The following is a 21133-nucleotide window of genomic DNA, read 5'->3' as shown; positions in this document are numbered from 1 at the left end:
TTGTTTTCACTAGTCGTGGATTATGGTACCAGAGCACTTTATCAATTATTTCTCCTAGTAGTGAATTATAGTACTAACATACCTTATGCATTGCTTTCACTACTATTAGATTATAGTACCAAAACACCTTATCCATTTTTCACTACTAGTGGAGTGTAGTACCAGCACATCTTATCCATTGTTTCCACTACTAGTGGATTATGGTACCAAAACACCTGATCCATTATTTTCTCTACTAATGGGTATGGCACGAAAATATCTTGTACATTGTTTCTACTACAAGAGAATTATAGTACCAACACACCTTATGCATTGTTTCTACTACTAGTAGATTATAGTAGCAACCAGTCCTTACTGATTGTTTTCAGTATTACTGAAGTATAGTACTATCACACAATATGCAATTTTTTCACTTCTAGTGGATTATAGTACCAACACACCTTATACATTGTTTCTACTACTAGTGAATTATACTACAAACACACCTTATACATTGTTACTACCACTAGTGGATTATAGTACCAATGTATCTTATCCATTGTGCTCACTGCTAATGGATTATGGCACCAACACACAGTTTATACATTGTTTTCCCTACTAGTGGACTATAGTACCAACATATATTATACATTGTTTTACCTAATAGTGGATTGTAGTATCAAAACACTTTAAAGATTGCTTCTACTACTAGTGAATTATAGTACCAACACACTTTATACATTGTTTCGTCTACTAGTGGATTATTGTACCAAAATACGTTATCCATTGTTTTCACTACTAGTGCATTAGGGCAGCAAAATACCTTATACATTGTTTTTACTGCTGAATTATAGTACCAACACCCCTTATACATTGTTTCTTGTACTAGTGGATTATAGTACAATGACACCTTAACCCTTGCTTTCACTTCTAGTCGATTGTAGCACCAACACACTTTATGCATTCTTTTTACTACTAGTGGATTATAATACCAACACACCTTATTGAGTATTTTTACTATAGTGGATTATAGTAGCAACACCACTTATCCATTGTTTTTCCTACTCATAGATTATGGCAGGAAAACAACCTATATATTGTTTCTACTACTAGTAGATTATAGTACCAACATGCCCTATACATTGAACTACTACTAGTGGATTACAGTACCAACACTTCTTAACCATTGCTTTCTCTAGTATCAACACTCCTTATCCATTATGTTCACTACTAGTGCATTACAGTAGCATCACAACTTTTACAATGTTTTCACTACCAGTGTATTATAATACCAACTAATGCTAGTGGATTATAGTACCAACAAACCATATCTATTCTTTATAATGCTAGTGGATTATAGTGCCAACACACCTTATAAATTATTTCTACTACAACTGGATTATATTACCAACATACATTATCCAATATTTTTACTACTAGAGGATTATAGTACCAACATACCTTATACATTGTTTCTACTACTAGTGGATTATAGTACCAACACACCTTATACATTTTTTCTACTAAAGATCAAGTTTTGCTTGAAACCACCACGAGGAGCAAAATTTTAAATCTTTTTATTAATAAAAACAAGCGCTTTCACGCAATAATATGCGCTTCATCAGGTTACAAATTTCACTAAGATTTCAGCCAATTTTATAGTAAAGAAAACATTGCCAATTATTTAATCAATTAGCAAATGAATCAAATGCAATTAAGATAGTTTGTCAAATTCACACTGATGTGCCCACATTCAATATTGAAAACTTGTATATATAGATTAAAATACGTTTAAAATACAAATAATTCTCATTATATAAATCATATAAATTCATATGGGTCAATGATATGCATTCTGCCTATAATTAATATAATCAAGCTATTACTTATAGTTCTCAAGGAAGTTATGCCCATATTTGGGAGAGAATTCCTTTTTTAGTCGCTTGTCATTGTGCATAACATTTTAAATTCAACGAAAAAACAAAACATAATACACGCTTTCCCGTTTCTCATATCAGCCATAGAACTACAAAGCCCATATGACACTATGACGTTTAGAAACATAACACATTATAAATTCATAAAATATTCTTCCAGTAGAAGCCCATATCAAAAATTTTAATTATGTTTTAGACATTAAAAACCGAAGCTAAAAACTAGAAGGCTAGAAAAGCTGATAAATACATATATATATATAGGCACAAGAGTTAAATGTCACTATTCTACTAATCTCTGTGTCTGACAAAATCATCAGTCTCTAAATAGCTCTGATTTAAAATATTTAATTGTTAAGGTAATATATATTTTAAAGATGTTATTAAATGTGTCATATAACAAAGACAAATATGAACATAAAATATGTATATAAAAAATTCCATTGTGGTGGTTATTATATAGCAAATTTAAACTTACATATATTTCAAAATATATATTTTTAACACAATTTATTAACTGAAACAGATTAAAAACAAGATGAAAAAACAAAGTAAAATAAAAAAGTTCCATCGCCCCTTATATATATATCTATTTGCTAACATCACAGTAAAAGTAGTTATGAAAACTTGTATGTGAAAGATATTTTTATATTATACAAGTTACAATTAGGTCTACATGCTTACATGTTTCAACAGTTCCCTATTTATGTGATTAATTGATTAACATAAACGTTGTTTCTTCTATCTTTTTTCCTTTTTCTGGAATAAATCAAACTAAAGATATAAACTAGATCTCGCCATTAGAATAGTCAAGATATGTAAGGTTCATAATCTACATTATATTTATTTCTAAAAGCACCTCACAAATCTTATATTAGAATATTAAATAAAGTGATATAGTTCTAGAGGGACTTTTTCAAATAAGTATATAGGCTAATCATATAGAATATATCTCTAAAGACACTGCGTGTCAATAAATGGATCTCAACACAAAAAGTGTTTGAGAGATATGATGTTACAAGGTAACAAAATATATTCATATAATATATGACAAATCCAAAAAATTGAACACATTATCAAGCAGAGAATGAGAAACCAGGTCATAGTTAAATATAACTAATGGTAGTCTAAATATAGAACGGGACAAAAACTATACTGACAGAGGTATAGTAATGTAATAAATCATACCAGGCCTAATAGGGCAGGTCGAATGCTGATCATAGTATTTAGTCCAGGTGGTATATGAGCTTTCAATCTCAAAATCCACCTGAGTTCAAATGTTTCCAATGTATTCATATGGTCACCTTCTCTTCTATTAGGATTTACTACTTGCAAGATCTGAAACACAAAACTATGTTGAGGATGAGTACTACAATGTACGGCCAATGCATTGGTGGGACTATTTCTTCTTATATCATAAACATGGTTATATATTCGGTCTCTAAACCTTCGTGATGTCATGCCCACATAATAACCGTTACATTGGTTGCAAGTAGCTAAATATATTACATTTCGAGTATTGCATGTTGCATAAACGGTAGGTTCTAAATTAAATTCAACACCTGAGACAATAAAATCTCCTGTTCTATTTATATATCTACAAAGTGAACATTTGCCACAAGCAAAAGTGCCTGTTTTCATTTGAGCCCTAATGTCAATCGGCACAGTATCTAATTTCTCTTTGCAAAGCAGCCTTTTCAAATTCATACAATTATTGTATCTGAAAGCAGGTTTTTCCTTAAGCAATCCTGAGAGTATTGGATCTGTTAATAAAATTTTCCAATTCCCTTTCACAATTTTGGTTAAATGTTGCACGTCACTAGTATATTTAATGTCATATACGATGTTTTGAGTCATTTTCTTTTTGTTCTGTGTTCTTACTAACTCTCTGCAAGGTATTGAATTCTCAAACAAGGATTCAGTTATGTCACTTATCATTTTTATAGGATATCCTCTATCCAAAAAATACTTTTTTTGAGAGTCAACTAACTGTAGTGCATCTGATCTATCACTACATATCCTTAATATCCTATTCATCTGACTCTTTACAATATTTTTAAATATATGACGTGGATGTAGACTATCAAAGTGGAGGACTCCATTCCTCCAGCAGGATTTCCTATAAAGTGTAGTAGCCAAGTCATTGTTAGTTCTTTTTAAAATAGTAATATCTAGAAAATTGACACTTAATTTAGAATACTCATGTGTAAATCTAAAAAAAGATGTGGTAGTATTCATAAAAGTAATGAAGTCATTCAAAGTATCAACGTCACCATTCCACAAAAGTAGAACGTCATCTACGAATCGCCTGTATAGAACCACATTGTTAAACCTGGGATCATTAAAGATATTTTCTTTTTCCCATCTGTATACAACGAGATTGGCATATGCATTAGCACAGGGGGTGCCCATGGCCACCCCCCATGTTTGTGCATATACCGTGTGATCATACAAAAAAATGTTGTTATTTAAAACCAAATCTAGCATACAACAGATGTTCATAATCTCGTTGTTGTCCATTTTTATTTCTGTCAGATGGGATCTTACCGCATCTATGCCATAATCGTTGGGAATACTTGTAAAAAGACTCTCTATATCCAACGTAACTAGTAAGGTATCTGCTTTAATCCTAGTTTTTACCATGTCTAATTTAAGGTCATCCAATAATTCATAGGAGTCCTGTAGTATAGTAGGTACTTTTTTCACCAGTATTCCCAATTTGGTTTGTATGTATAAAGATGCATTTTGTGTAACCCAATGGTCACCTGATACAATAGGACGTAATGGGGGTGGATATTTGTCCTTATGTAGCGTAGGCAAACCCTTAATTATGGGTATCAAAGGTAGTTCTATCATAAGGAAATCATAGAGAGATTTATCTATAGATCTTGTCATCAATAAATCATAAAAGGTGTCATGTACATATTGCACTATTGATGTAACATCCGATTTCTCTATTACCTTGTAAGCACTGTCATTATTCAACATATTTGACATTAATTGTTGGTAAAAAGTTGTGTCCATGGCAACAATTCCCCCTCCCTTATCTGCCGGTTTAAATACCAAACTTGTATCATTGCAGAGACCATGTAGTTCACGTTTCTCTATTGAGCTTAAGTTAACAAAGTTATCTTTACTATCATGACAATCATAATAGTGATAAAAATCACGCTCACATGTTTTCATAAAGCATTCAATAGGTTGTATTAATGGAGGTACAAAAGTACTTTTCTTTCTACAGATTACAGTATCTTGACCAATGTTGTTGTTAGGTAAAGCATCTTTGAATAAAACCTTAAGAGATAGTTTTCTACAAAACAAACTTAAGCCTATCAAAGTATCAGATACAATGCTATGTTTTGAGGGGATGAATGACAAACCCTTATTTAAGGCATACTGTTCATTCAATGTAAATGTCCTTGTTGTTAAATTAAAGAACAAACAATTCAAACTTTCATTTTTCTTCTTTGTTCCGGCGTTTCTCCCGATAGTTTCCTTTTTCCCCTTCCCCGGCTGTTGGAACGAGTGCGTGCTGCACCTTTGTAAGGGAGAGGAAAATTTAAAGGTACAGGTGCCATAAATCTATTGTTCGAACTACTGACTTTGGATTTGGCACCCAAAACACTTTGATTAACTAATCCCTGCTGGTTACAGGGCAGGGATGCACCAGGTGTATCGGACACACTAGGTTCTCCATTAATAACATTTTCTGTCATTCGTCTAGAGTTCATTGAGTCATTCAGCACAGTCACTGTGTCATTGTTAGTGAGGCGTGGGACCACTGATGCTTGTATAGATTGCGAACTGTCTTTCAGACTGGTTCTCGGCCATACAAAGATACGGCCGAGATGAAAATCCTCACAATCACGTTTTAATTTTCTAATTTTTATCTGTTCCAATTTATTACTGTATAAAGCTAATTGTCTATTCATAACTTGTACCTTTGAGTTACAAAACTCAGTTTGATAATTAGCAGTAAGTAATTTATATTGTTCCTCTACCTTCACAAGGAGCTCCGCTTCAATCGGTGCAAAGTAGTCCAGCAGCAACTGGATATATCTGTTTCCAAAATCAATGTTCAGCTGTTGCCATTGACGAAGTAGTTCTGGATGGCTATCCCCGTAAGTCGGCATGCACAGAACCCGCATGCCACGAGGGATAACCTTGAAATGTATGCAGGCTTGTAGATGCCTTCTCTGCCAGACGAGCCTATGCAGGCGATAAAGATCATTTTCCAGATTTCTTAAGCTTCCAAAAAATTCATATAAATTTTCACTAGTATTGGACGGACTAGTATGAGCATCACCATTAATGTCCATTCGCAATAGCGGATTCTCTTTCTGATAAAACAGACAGTTCCAATTTTCATTTGCCATCGTACTTACTGGATTGTAGTCTAGTTCAATATTCGGCAATTCCATCGTGTGATGATCAGCTAAGCACAAAAGAAGAAATACCAATAGCAGAAAACAAAAGCCGATCATCCAAAGGTTCCTTGCATCAAAGGTAGAAGGACTGAAGATCAAGTTTTGCTTGAAACCACCACGAGGAGCAAAATTTTAAATCTTTTTATTAATAAAAACAAGCGCTTTCACGCAATAATATGCGCTTCATCAGGTTACAAATTTCACTAAGATTTCAGCCAATTTTATAGTAAAGAAAACATTGCCAATTATTCAATCAATTAGCAAATGAATCAAATGCAATTAAGATAGTTTGTCAAATTCACACTGATGTGCCCACATTCAATATTGAAAACTTGTATATATAGATTAAAATACGTTTAAAATACAAATAATTCTCATTATATAAATCATATAAATTCATATGGGTCAATGATATGCATTCTGCCTATAATTAATATAATCAAGCTATTACTTATAGTTCTCAAGGAAGTTATGCCCATATTTGGGAGAGAATTCCTTTTTTAGTCGCTTGTCATTGTGCATAACATTTTAAATTCAACGAAAAAACAAAACATAATACACTCTTTCCAGTTTCTCATATCAGCCATAGAACTACAAAGCCCATATGACACTATGATGTTTAGAAACATAACACATTATAAATTCATAAAATATTCTTCCAGTAGAAGCCCATATCAAAAATTTTAATTATGCTTTAGACATTAAAAACCGAAGCTAAAAACTAGAAGGCTAGAAAAGCTGATAAATACATATATATATAGGCACAAGAGTTAAATGTCACTATTCTACTAATCTCTGTGTCTGACAAAATCATCAGTCTCTAAATAGCTCTGATTTAAAATAATTAATTGTTAAGGTAATATATATTTTAAAGATGTTATTAAATGTGTCATATAACTGTGTGTCCTGTGTTTGGGAGGGTGGTCTGTAGCAGGCTACAAACTGAAAGGCAGTTTTGCCCACTGTTAGTTGCACATGGATGGTCTCCGATGTTTCATGCAGTGCCACTAACCTGGAGGTGTGGGTATCTTTGATAAATATGGATACTCCCCCTCCTTTTGTGATTCAGTCCGAGTAAGCATTTTATCAGCATGCAAGTTACATTGATGGCAACAAGCCACCAGTAATGGTATTTGAACATGGTATGTTAACATGCAACCAATGAAATATATGAGCAATAATAGTACACATGTCCCAACAATATGTTTTGAGAACATACCCATAGTACATGAATAATAATTATTGATGCAGATGACAGGTGGGAGAGAGAATAAAAGGTCCACTAACAACTGTATCGGCTTCTATTTTTCACAACAGTACTGCTCAGTACTCTACAGGTCTGCCCTCACTTTACATCTACCTATGGCCCATAGCTTCTGTGACACATACATACCTGTTAGACTGTCAACCTGTAATGGTATGGGCTAGAATGGGTACACTGTGGCTACTTTACTGGAGGGGGCTTGTACGTGTCAGGTTTACAAACTTGACAAAGAATGGGTACTCTGAACTGATGCTGTGTGAGTCTGCTACTAGCATAGTTCACCTGGATTCCTATCTGTGTCCAGGGTGACTGGCAGCGGTGACCACTAGCCATAACACTGTGACACTTAAGAGACATGTACCAGGGAGAGGGCATGATGTATGTACCTATCCTGCTGTCATTTACAGGCATATGGGATTGGACAGTGGAACAGCTGTACACAGTATATTAGTATACCCTTAATATAGCTACTACACAGATTACTTTACCTGTAAGTCCTGTGGAGAAAATATCTGTTAACACTTTTTGAATGTTTTTATAACTATTCAGGTGTATTAGTATACCCTTCGTACAGCTACTATACACATTTCTTTACCTGTAAGAGCTGTGGAGAAAATATCTGTTACCACTGTCTGACTGTTTCTACACATATTCTGGTGCATTGGTATACCCTTCATATAGCTACTACACACATTTCTTTAGCTGTGAGACCTGTGGGAAAAATATCTGTTAACACTTTCTGACTGTTTCTACAAATTTTCAGGGTTTATATTTTGTATATATGCACACATCTCTGTACCACTCCCTGAATTCGAACTATGTCTGGGTGTGCTAAAATGAACAACAATGCTATTCTCCATCATACTGAGCTACTGGAGAACTGCTGTTGCTTGCTTGATGGATTTCTGAATAATACTCTCTGGGTTGGACAGTCTGAACTTGTAATCTTGAAATTCACACATGGCAGATAGTTATTGTACTGTGTATTACTCCTTTGAAATATTACAATCTGGAAAGCAAAGGTTAACACAAGACTGCAATGCATACTAGCTGTTTCCCAGAACAGCCTCAGTTATTTCATGCTGTCAGTGCCATATTTGCTGCAAAGAACCTGTACACATTCTATTTCTAGAACAACATACCAGAGTAAACGCAACAGTTTGTTGTATATTTTTATTACAGTGAAATGACACTTTTATTAATGGACATCCTGTGGAAAAGTATTAGTGTGGCAAACATGTTTTATTCATTAGACAGTGCACAATATACCTACTGGCAGTAAACAATGTACTCCTACTTTATGGCACTATATACTGTAAGATAGATCTGTACTCACCAGCCTGTCAGCATATCCTTGTCAGTCTGTCTGCATGGGCTTCAATGTTCATAGCCTTCTCTGCTGCAGCTGTAAGGGTGAGAAACAAACATTATTCATACTTGTCTATCACAAACTCAGGCTAGAATTTGGTACAACTATATCTGTGATACTTACAAACTGCTGGAGCATGCAGATCCCGAGCATCTTGGCTCCATTGGGCCAAGAGCTCCCCCTTCCTATGCTTTAGGTTAGCATAATGATGCCATACCTGCTCACCAGTTTGGAGAATTCCAGTGGCACTGGTAAAGTCATGTGCCAGATGGTCCCAGGCCTCCGCTTTGTGCTGAGAGCCCTGGTACTGGCCCTGAAGCAGTCTGTCATCATGGTGTTCTACAAGGAATCCAGACATGACCCTGGACTCCAGGATGCCCCTTCAATGTGCCCGGATGCGCAATCCATCTCCAACACCAGACATGTTCCTGCAGAGATCAGCCTAAACAAGTTATGGCTGTATTCCCACCTGAACAGTTTAAATAAGGCCATATTCCTGCCTTTGCCCTCATTGGACCATTTTAAAAATGCTGAGCACAGCTTAGCAACGCGCACACCCACTAAACTGGGTTGAACAGTGCTTAAAGGGGTAATTGGTGAGCATTGCTTACTAGTGTACAAATCCATTTAGACTGAGCTGACTGCTGCTTAGCAGTCACATTTATTTAAGTTATGCTAACCATTGCTCACTTTCCATTTAAAAAATATCAGGATAATAACTTAATTAATCATTACTGACATATTAGGAAGTGCGTTTGATTTACTTTACATGGCATCCGTCTATGTGCTTTCATTACATTATCATGGGATGTGACTGTACTGTAAGGGACACTTGTGTATACATGGGTAATTTCACATGTTATATGCACTCACACTTACATTTTAAACCAGATACACTACCCTGATTGACAAATATCAATTACTACATAATTTAAAATTAAATGAATAATTTTAACACTGCTTTCCCATGTAAAAAATAAATGCATGTGTTGGCACTCAAACTGTGAATGCCTGCATGCAAAACCAGGATTCTAACCCCTTCACTATCTCATTGTAAGAGTTTTAGCTGTATATTTTTATTTATCTTATATGGAATGTTTCAGCAATGTTGGGAAGAGGGCCATAACATGCACACCCACTCAGCTATGCTTAAACATACCTTAGAATGGAAAAAAATTAATTCATAAATGTTCTTTTTTTACATGTATCTGTACTTCTTGTCAGTCACAGTACGGGAAATTGTAAAGGGACACATAGGGACAGCTTTTAATTATTGATCTTACAAACTTAGGAAGTTTGATTGTGGTTTTCTAGCAGATCATTGGCAAATCACTCGGGTTTAAGTCAGAACATACTGACAGACATTTGGGTTTCAAACTTCATACCCTTCAGGAAATCTGTGCTAACACAAACCTTTTATTCTATTAGCTGTTCTGTGTATGTGAGGCAGGCATCTGGGCATTCTGCAGAAACCTGTACAGTTTATGGCTATGGCGTACAGCACTTTCAGATGGCAGACAGTTGTGTTTCAGTCTTCATACCCTTCTGGAAGTCCGTGCTACTACAAACCTTTTATTCTATCAGCTTTCCGTGTTTGTCAGAGCAATATTTAAAAAGTGTCCCTATTTTTATGAATTTCTCCCCCCATTAATTATGCCTTTATACAGCTTTCTTGCTCTAGGAGGGTGAGAAGTATGTGAGGCAGGCATCTGGACATTCTGCCGAAACCTGTACAATTAAAGACTATGGCTGTACGGCACTTTTACAATGCAGGGGGTGTGCGACAGGTTCTGTCACACACCCCCTGCATTGTTTCTTGCTCCTCTAGCTATTTCAGTGTCCATGGACACTGAAATACTCATTTTATATTTCATTTCAGTGTCCGTGGACACTGAAATGCTTTTAAAAAGTGCCATATGGCACTGTCTGAATGCAGGTGGTGTGATAGATGTGTGTGCACTACTTGGACATGCCCCCTGCAGTCAGTGTCCGAATAGCTGTAACAGTAGCGTGCCTTCATGAATATGCACTTGCATGGGTACAGTCCTCTCCATGTTGGAATAATGCTGTTCTGACACAGAGTTAACTGAATCCCAGGGAATGTGTCTACTACTATTAAGTTATAGTACCAACACACCTTATACATCCTTTTCACTACTAGTGGATTACTATACCAACACAGCTTATCCATTTTTCTCTACTAGTGGATTATAGTATCAGCACACCACATATACTGTTTTCACTACTAGTGAATTATAGTACCAACGCACATTATCCATTGTTTTCACTACTGGTGGATTATAATTCTAACACATCTTATACATTGTTTCTACTAGTAGTGTATTATAGTACCCATATACTTTTTTCATTGTTTCTATTACTAGTGGATTATAGTGGTATCATATCTTATCCATTGTTTTCACTGCTAGTGGATTATAATACAAACAAACCTTATAACATACTTCTCAACCTTGTAGAGCAAGAAACCTGGACAAGGTTATAAATAAAAGTGGGACAAATGCCCAAAAAATAGGGACAAATTTTAAATATTGCTCCTACAAACTTAGAAAGTTGATAGAAAACCAGTCTTGCATTAGCATAGATTTTCCGAAGGGTATGAAATCTGAAACAGAAATGTGTGTCATTATTTTCTAACTTCAGTCTTTAATGATTTGGCACTCATTTGCCAGAAAAAACACAATTTTATGAAAAATGGACCAAACATATGAAAGTCTAGAAATTCTGTGAAAATATGTACAGTTGAGAACTATGCTTATTCATAATCTCTACTGCTAGTAAATTACAGTAACAATGCACCTTATAAATTGTTTATATTACTAGTGGATTCTAGTACAAACACATTTCATCCATTGCTTTCTCTACTGGTGGATTATAGTACCAACATGCCATACTGATTCTTTTCCCTATTAGTGGATTATGGAACCAAAACACCTTATATATTGTTTATATTGTTGGTGCATTACAGTACCAACACACCTTATACATTCTTTCTACTAGTAGTGGATTATAGTACCAAAACACCTTATCCATTGTTTTGACTACTAGTGGATTATAGTACCGACACATCTTATCTATCATTTTAACTGCTCGTGGATTATGGCACCAAAATCCTTCATACATTGTTGCTTCTACTAGTGGATTGCAGTACCAACACACCTTATACATTGTTTTCACTACTAGTGGGTTATAATATCAACACAGATTATCCACTGTTTTTACTTCTAGTGGACTATAATACCAACACACCATATCCATTGTTTTCACTACAAGTGGATTATAGTACCAACACAGCTTATTCATTTTTTTCACTACTAGTGGAATATAGTACCAACACACCTTATCCATTGTTTTCACTACTAGTGGATTATGGTACTAAAACACCTAATACTTTGTTTATACTAATAGTGGATTACAGTGCCAACACACCTTATACATACTACTAGTGGATTACAGTACCAGCACACCTTATCCATTGTTTTCACTAGTCGTGGATTATGGTACCAGAGCACTTTATCAATTATTTCTCCTAGTAGTGAATTATAGTACCAACATACCTTATGCATTGCTTTCACTACTATTAGATTATAGTACCAAAACACCTTATCCATTTTTCACTACTAGTGGAGTGTAGTACCAGCACATCTTATCCATTGTTTCCACTACTAGTGGATTATGGTACCAAAACACCTGATCCATTATTTTCTCTACTAATGGGTATGGCACGAAAATATCTTGTACATTGTTTCTACTACAAGAGAATTATAGTACCAACACACCTTATGCATTGTTTCTACTACTAGTAGATTATAGTAGCAACCAGTCCTTACTGATTGTTTTCAGTATTACTGAAGTATAGTACTATCACACAATATGCAATTTTTTTCACTTCTAGTGGATTATAGTACCAACACACCTTATGCATTGTTTCTACTACTAGTGAATTATACTACAAACACACCTTATACATTGTTACTACCACTAGTGGATTATAGTACCAATGTATCTTATCCATTGTGCTCACTGCTAATGGATTATGGCACCAACACACAGTTTATACATTGTTTTCCCTACTAGTGGACTATAGTACCAACATATATTATACATTGTTTTACCTAATAGTGGATTGTAGTATCAAAACACTTTAAAGATTGCTTCTACTACTAGTGGATTATAGTACCAACACACTTTATACATTGTTTCGTCTACTAGTGGATTATTGTACCAAAATACGTTATCCATTGTTTTCACTACTAGTGCATTAGGGCAGCAAAATACCTTATACATTGTTTTTACTGCTGAATTATAGTACCAACCCCCCTTATACATTGTTTCTTGTACTAGTGGATTATAGTACAATGACACCTTAACCCTTGCTTTCACTTCTAGTCGATTGTAGCACCAACACACTTTATGCATTCTTTTTACTACTAGTGGATTATAATACCAACACACCTTATTGAGTTTTTTTACTATAGTGGATTATAGTAGCAACACCACTTATCCATTGTTTTTCCTACTCATAGATTATGGCAGGAAAACAACCTATATATTGTTTCTACTACTAGTAGATTATAGTACCAACATGCCCTATACATTGAACTACTACTAGTGGATTACAGTACCAACACTTCTTAACCATTGCTTTCTCTAGTATCAACACTCCTTATCCATTATGTTCACTACTAGTGCATTACAGTAGCATCACAACTTTTACAATGTTTTCACTACCAGTGTATTATAGTACCAACTAATGCTAGTGGATTATAGTACCAACAAACCATATCTATTGTTTATAATGCTAGTGGATTATAGTGCCAACACACCTTATAAATTATTTCTACTACAACTGGATTATATTACCAACATACATTATCCAATATTTTTACTACTAGAGGATTATAGTACCAACATACCTTATACATTGTTTCTACTACTAGTGGATTATAGTACCAACACACCTTATACATTTTTTCTACTACTAATGGATTATAGTGCCAATGCATCTTATCAATTTTTCTCACTGCTAATGGACTATAGCACCAACATACCTTATACATTGTTTCCCTACCAGTGAATTATAATACCAACACATCTTTTCCATTGTTTTCAACAGTAATTGATTATGTTATCAAAACACCTTACACACTCCCTGGGATTCAAAAAGCCTTTTTTTATGTGCAGGAATAGTGCAGTAGCTCCTGCACGGAAAATGGCCACCAAGCGATCCAGTAAACAAGGCTGGGGGCATGCATGAGCCTGCTAGCACTATTCTTGCATGGACACTACCAAATTATGCTAATGACCTCATTTGCTGGTGAAAACCATGCAAATGAAGTGAATTAGCAATGCAGTAAGCAGGCAGACATCTGTGCAAGAACAGTGTCAGTTGCAGAAATTTATTCGGTTACTAACCGAGTACATTTCTGCAAAAATGAAAACGGGGGCATGACAGCTCAAAGTAAAGCATGCATTATAATCATTAGGTATGCCAATGGAAAAGTGTTACACAAATATGAAAATCAAAGTTTTTTTTTTTTTTGGATGATTTCGGCCATTTAAGCATAGTGCAGTGGTGCACAAACAGGATCATGCCGAAAATAAAAAAATGTGAAAAGACAATTTTAAGTGAAATCTGCATTTTGCCATTATAGTGTTTGCCATGCAGAATTAAAAGAATAACAGGTAACACTGGTTGCTAAGGAGGAAGGCTCTGGGGTAGTGGTGTAACAAGTGACTAAGTCAGTGGGATATGCAAATGAGCAGATTTTACTTAATCACTAAATGGAAGACCATTTTCTGGCTGAACCTAACCATGTAGGAGCTATAAATCAGTGGTGTAAGCAGGAGAAGCAGCTGACATGAAAAGGGGGCATGTCATACTTGGTGCAAGCACATTGGAGCTCCATGGCTCCCATTTGAGCTTAGCTAAGCACAGCTAAGTAAGGGTGTGTGTCTGAGGCTGTATTAAGCTATTCCATGAAATGAAGAGTATGTTCATGTCCAGGGGAGGGACATTTCTGCTTCCAAGTGTTTACTTTAGCTAAATGGGTTTAATGTGGTGCACACCGGGTCTAAAAAAACCCCTGGAAATAGCAGAACTGTTTACATTTCACCACCGGGTTTGCGCAGCGTGCCTTGGGGCTTAAAAAGGGCAGAAATGGGAAGGGAAAAAAAGGAAATAGCAGAATAAAAGCAATCAAGTACAAATAATATAGCAGGCAGGTGGAATGCATCATAGTCAACCAATCATACAATGCAGCATCTGCAGCACAACAGTATAAACTGCGCAAACACCTTACAGTCTGTTTTTTCCACAAACTCTGCACCATTGGTGCACATATTTGGGGAAATTTTACCCAACAAAATATTAGGGGCTGCTGTCACTTTGATACACCAGTATGTGGTAGAGGGTGAGGGCATTGAGGAAGATAATGCTGGCAACCTCCCCAGACTGAGGAGGAGGAGGGGAGGAGTGTTCAGACCCAAGGTAACCTACCAGGGGCTACATGATCTGGAAATAGTAGAGCACTACAAGGTGGACGGGGACATACTTCAGCAACTCATCAAGCTGTGCTGGCCTCACCTTAGACCCAGAAAGGGGAACCCATCCCAGTGGATACCAAGGTATGTGTAGCCTTAAGAATACTAGCTACAGGTACATTCAAAAGACCTACTGAGGACATCATGGGAGTCTCACAGCCATCTGCATCCAGGGTACTCCTTCATTTCCTGGATGCCATGCTACTACATGACAGTGAGCACATTTACTTCCCCAGCACCTGTGATGAAAGGACCAGCAATATGTGCCTCTTCCACCATGTAGCAGACTACCCAGAGGTACTGGGTGCCGCAGACTGCACACACATCCATATCAGTGTGAACAGGGTCTACCTAAACTGCAAGGGCTTCCACTCCATCAACTGCCAGGTCATGTGCAATGCCCAGGACATTATCATTAATGCATGTGCTGGCAGCCCTGGAAGCTATCACTACTCCCACATCTGGCTTTCCTCACAGCTGTATCAGGGATTTGCCAGGGGGGACATCCAGTATGGCCATCTGATGGGGGATGCTGCCTATGCACTGGAGCTGTGGATAATGACACCCATCAGAAATGCACACATACTAACTCAGGAATGCCATAATGAGGCACACACACAAACTAGGATCATTATAGAGTGTGTGTTTGGAATGCGCAAGTCATGGTTCTGCTGCCTTGACATATCTGGTGGAGCCTTGCAGTACTCTGCAGCCACATGTGCATACATATTGTGCCATGCTACACAATATGATCCTGCAGAAATAGCTGCAGCAGGAACGGCACAGGGAAGGGCCACACAAGCCCCCACCATTGCCAAGGTTCCCGCAGGCACAGAGGGACATGGAGGAGGAACCCCCTGAGCCAGCCCCTGTAGGCAGATGGAGGCATGCCCAGTATGCCCTGGCCTTGGCAAAAAGGCAATGCATAGCACACTCACTGATACTGTAGGGACCCAGGGATAGACACCTCTCTCTGACTTGCACACACAGTCAAATGGATGACACACACATCACACTACCTGTAACTTACCATGCATGGGCAGTGCATTGCATGCATCCAACATAAGCAGCCTTCAAGCACCATCCTCACAACTTCTGTGGGCACAAGGTAAATCAGTCTTCTTTACAATAAATGGATGGATTAGTATGTTCTGGTAGCATATCTATGGTATCACTGTATGCATGCTAGGGAATGGGGTGGCCTACTGGGATAGCAGCAAACAACTGACAGCTATGTAGGACACCAGGGAATGTTTGCACAATACTGGCTTTCCCACACTATGCAGTAGTACCCAAGGTGGTGAATCCCACTGCAGTATATGTGGGGGGGGGCAACTAACTGGGGGGTCATAGGTCACAGGCATGGATGTCAGCGTGGGGGTCCCACACTTACCCCTCAGCCTCATCCAGCAAGTCAGCTGTAGAAAATATAAAGAAATATCTGGCAAAGGCTAACAAATGAAGACAATGATAAAATACCCCCTACAGACTTACACAATGGTAGCACAGCAGGTCTTGCAGTTGCAGTAATGCTCTGAAGGGTAAGAAGTCTGAAATTCAAATTGTGCCATTGCAATGTGACTTGTGGACCTTAAAGATATGCCTCTAGTCTCCATGACAGGGCACAATACTATGCTAAATGAAACCAAAATGTAAATAAAGTATCAGCACAGTCTGTGCAAATGTATACAGTTGACAGGTGTGCCCCCCATATTCCCATAGAAATGCAGTAACATGTATGTTTGCAGGGAAATAGAGCACATATTGCCAGGGCTGTGCCAATCAACATGATAACTTGTTGCATCTTCACAATATGCAGGGGTCAATAAGCTATGTATATGTGTGGTTAATACTGTCAGAACATGGCCAGCACTTATTCCTGTCTTTAGTGTCATACTGGTCTAGGTACAGTGCTATCTTTGACAGGGCCATGTTCCATGTTCCAAGAACTGCAGTGCCAAGTATTCTGCATGTCAGCTGCACTTACGGTAGGAGTTGTACACTGTCCAGATGTCAATAGCTGTTAATGCAGGAAAGCTGTACAGGTCATGGGCAGGGGGCCACACATATGGACAGTACACAGCTTGGAGTATCCTGCTCAGTGCCTACCATACATCTCAACTGTACAGACCTATTGCGGAATGTCCAGAGGTTTGCATTATAACTGTGATCTGTATAACATGAAATAGTGGCTGTCTTGCAATTCATTGGCAAATTACGTAAGACTTAGGGCAGAAAATAATGACAGATTGTACTGTCAGACTTCACACCTTACAGAAACATGCATGCTAATGCAAAACCTGTTATTGAATTCCCTTTCTAGGTTTCTAAGGCCAATACATAAAAATGGTCCCTATATTTAGGCCTCTGTCCCCAGTCATGTATTGCTTTGTCCAGATGTCTGGCTCTCAGAAGTTGAGAGGTATGGTACCTAGTATGACAGCAGGTACCTGTAGGTCAGTGTACTGCCAGTATATAAAAGACTGCCACCTTTCTGTGTCAGCACTGACAATATGTCACTGGCAACAGCCATACCCCTGGAATGACACAGGTCATCACAGAAGGAGCACAAGTATGCCTTGTATATCTGTTCCACTTGTCCTAACATTGCATTTGCTTGCCAACTATTTACAAAACAAGAAAGGGTCATGTCAAAACAGCAATGGCAGACAGTGGGAAAGCAGACGTCAAACCCATAAGAGCAAACAAGCAATTACCAAACTGGTCTCCCAACTGTCAATGTTTAAAAGAACATTATTAACACACTGTCATATGTCGGCCTGTGCAGATGCCAGTCTGTGATGGTATGACGGCTAGGCCCAAATGTAGCCTCATAATAACATATAGCAACACAAACTGTCTAAGGACCACAGCAAATGGAGTGGTGCAATGATGGACAACCTGCTAAAAAGGTACACTCTGAGGTGTAAAGTCCACAACCCTGTGTGCAATGTTATGGCATGTACTCTGCCCACACCAGAATTGCAAATACATAACAGTAGCCACTGTGGCCAAAGCCTGTGACTGGACTACAGCAGGACAAAGAGACACACATAAGGGGAAGGGAACCAAGTCAGTAAACATCACCTGCAAATACACAACACACACCCATGTAAGTGGAGGTCCACAACAAAACAAAACCCAAACAATGGACAACTCAGAGGCAAAATCACATGAGAACTCCACAAATCTATACATGACAGACCATGTAGACAAACCCCAAACACTACATGGTGTCTAGCATACAAAGCAATCCAGACTCTGCCCTGATGGGACTCTTACACATCTGGAACTCAAGGTCCACTCCATCAACCGGTAGGTGCAACATCAACCTGGTCTGTGATATTAGTATGGCTTGGTGTGACAGATACATGTACCACACACTCCCCCAGCTGTGGAATACACTCCCTGGCAAAAGAAAGCCAAGTGCCTATATAACTGCACAAGAAACACAAAATACAGTCTTGTAATCCCATCTGTGTCCCTGCTGGACAGGAACTCTGTGTGTTGACATGTTATAACATGGGCTGCACTCTAATCTGCATGGGTTATAAGGGATTCAGGGCCAATATCCTTTTAACGTCATAGCATCCTATCAACGTATACAAATTGTGTACTGCTCTGCCACTGACATACCTGGAACTCACATTGCTATATGGAATATACTACACATATAATGGACATTTTGATTCTCAGCTAGAACTTTGCATGGAGGAGACATCGTGGAATTACCTTCTTCGTTGAAGGGTGTGCATTAGGGCTGGTAACTCGGCTCATAAAAATCAACTACCAATCATTAGCGGACCGGAGTTCCGCTGTGGTGACCCCTAATCGGGAAAAGCCAAAAGACTCAACAAAGAATGCATTCTGTACCCACAACCATATGTCCCAACCTCTGACAGCAAGACATCTGGACAAGATCATAAATAAAAATGGGACAAAGGCACAATAATAGTCACATTTTGTAAATATTGCCCTTACATACTGAGAAAGTTGGTAGGATAAGGCATTGTGCATTAGCAGGAATTTTGCAAAGGTTCTGAAGTCTGAAACACTAATGTCTGTCATTATTTTTTAATGTCGGTCTTCAATTATATGCAACTAACTTGCCATAAAACATATGTAGACTGGACGAAACTTCTAGACAAACACCTGGACAATCTGCCAGAAATGTACAGTTGAGAGGTATGGCCACACCAGGATACAACTTTTCAGGTTAAGACGAATATGACGCAAGCAGGAGATCCCCAGCCAGTATATCACCAAGTTGCTGGACTGTTTACACGGCTTCATCAGTTAACCAGCTATAGCCACACCTCTCAACTGGCAGTTTTGGTCAAGAATGTGTATAGTCAGGCTCATAATATTGGTCTGTGCATCATACATCTTGTATCACTGTGATGATCTGAGGATGTCTGTCACTAGGTAATGACACAGTACATTGCAGTGTCAGACTTCAGATATGTCAGAAAATGTCTGCTAAAACAAACCCAGTACCAGTAGGAAAGTCCCGTTTACTTTTGAGATGTATGGCTGCAGCACACAAAACCCCGGACAGGAGTGCACCTATCTCTGGAATGGAATCCCACTCTCACTATAGAAGGTCACACTGGGCATGCTCCTACTGTTAGAGAATCACAGGCCATCGTCAGACTATATACCTGTATTGTGCATATATGTCTTTACATATAGACAGCTATGCACACCTTAACTGTCCCTACACACACCCATCAGATAGGAGTACCCTCAGCTAGCTGTAGGTTGTCCATAAGTAATATATCTGCATCTGTTGCATGTGATACACAGACATATATGTGGGCAACACATATGTCAAGCATACACACATAGACATGGGGAAGAGAGAGACAGACAGTGATAGGGAGAGGCACAGGTGGACACAGAGTGAGTCACACACATGGATACCCTGAATGTCATAGAGTGATGTCCTGCTGCGGACAGTAGCATACCGGTTGTAACCAGTCACATGTGTCAGCATGAAGGTGAGCTCCATTGCACTTTTTTCATCTGCTTTTACTGTATTTGTGTTTCTTCCTACTTTATTTTGCTTTTGCGTCATCTTAAAATTACTCAATTGTATTTATTACTGCTTGGTGTAAATATCATTCTAAGCCTTTTGGTTTAAGACTTGGGCTTCAGACCAGTTGTTTTACATTAAGAAGGTTTGTGGTCTGCACTGTTGTGGCAGGACAGGTAGCTTACATCCTTCTAAGTTGGGAACTGCTGATTGAAGGCTCAGTGTCTGTTATTCTAAAAGTGTTTTAGTTCTGGTTTAAGCACTTGGGCTTCAGGCCAGTTATTTTGCATTAAGAAGGTTCGTGGTCTGCACTCTTGTGGGAGGACAGGCTGGACTCCACCCTTCTGAGCTGGGAATTTCTGGTTAAAGGCTTATAGTACCTGCATATTTTAACTGTTTTTTTTTTTACTGAAATTGGTGCACCTTGCATGTGTAGCATAGACTAGATCCAGGCCTGCTGAATCTAGTTTTGTTTGTATAACTTGAGCACTAATCCAGGCCCTCTTAAAAGTATTCAATTGTATTTATTACTGCTTGGTATTAACCTGATTAAAGTGCAGCTAT

This window comes from Protopterus annectens, chromosome 7.part0 (genome assembly GCF_019279795.1).
Source record: "Protopterus annectens isolate FY-2018-M chromosome 7.part0, PAN1.0, whole genome shotgun sequence".
In the NCBI taxonomy this organism is placed as follows: Eukaryota; Metazoa; Chordata; order Ceratodontiformes; family Protopteridae; genus Protopterus; species Protopterus annectens.
The sequence above is the reverse complement of the archived record's forward strand: the minus strand, read 5'-3'. Positions refer to the sequence as shown.